We start from the raw sequence: 1268 nt of genomic DNA on the forward strand, positions 1-1268 counted from the left end.
TGTCAGTCTCGATCAACAATTGTTTGGTTTCTTTTGTATAAAGAAGACAGGCATATTTAATGGCCCAAAATAAGATATCCATTAGTATGTTTGCGGAAGCACCACACCCCAATGTGAATTATCCTGCTTCAATCCCAGCCACTCCTTACCTGTTCTGTTGAAACTTTTTTTTTTATTTTTTTTTTTTTATATATATATATATATATATATATATATATATTCCAGAGAAAGGGAAAACTGCCTGCTTTATTTAATCTGAAACTACTTTAAACAATTCAAAATTTTTCTCATGAATTTGTTGAATATGTCATTGCTGGACTATTTAAGTTTCCACCCAATGTGTTCCATAGCATGACTGATCAGTTTTCCCAATGGCCTCACAATGATTGCACAAAGTGTTTATTGTAATTGCTAGTCTAGTTTTATGTATCTGTTCTATATTTATCCAACTTGTTTGCTGTTTTAGAATAAAATTTGTTTATATATATATATATATATATATAATGTTTACAATAAAAATCGTAATTAAAATGTTAAAAATTAAGGAGTTTGGGAAAGGCGTGGAGGGGTGTACATTTGATTAACAAAGAAAGTATCTACAAAATTTGATGTCCATGTTTTCATTAGTGTTGCAACCCACCGCAAGTGCTATTGACATTGATTATTTAGAGATAAGTTGTACATTTTAAAAAAAAATTACCTGATAAATGGGGAAATACAAAAAAAAAAAAAAAAAAAGATGAAATTAACTGGGTATGGATGGTAGAGAGAAAAAGGGAGTGACTGCAGGGCAAGACATTAGGCCTGAATCTCTGTCACACCCTACCATGTGACAGTACATGTTAGAAATGTGGGCTAACTACCACAGCCCTACTGAGAGAAAGTGACCCAACAACATTCCACACCATCTTACATTCACAGATTTTACACATTTAACAAGCAGTGTCATTGTGCTGAAAATAATTTAAATGAACTGAATAAACTAAATAAAATTAATTCTTCAAAAGTGCAACATGTCTAACAAAATAGGGTCAATTTTAATACACCAAATACTAAATCACCAGAAATCAGAGCTGATTAGAGTGACGCTAGCCACAACCAAATTTTGGGCTTATTGTTAATGTCATGACTTCTTTCTATTTTACTGTATATATAAGTATATACACACACATTTAATTACAATCAACTGGGCTTGAAGATAAAAAAAAATGAATGACAGAGATGTGTGTGTGTGTGTGTGTGTGTGTGTGTGTGTGTGTGGGTGAAAA

The sequence above is a fragment of the Ctenopharyngodon idella genome, chromosome 6, assembly GCF_019924925.1.
Source record: "Ctenopharyngodon idella isolate HZGC_01 chromosome 6, HZGC01, whole genome shotgun sequence".
Lineage (NCBI taxonomy): Eukaryota > Metazoa > Chordata > Actinopteri > Cypriniformes > Xenocyprididae > Ctenopharyngodon > Ctenopharyngodon idella.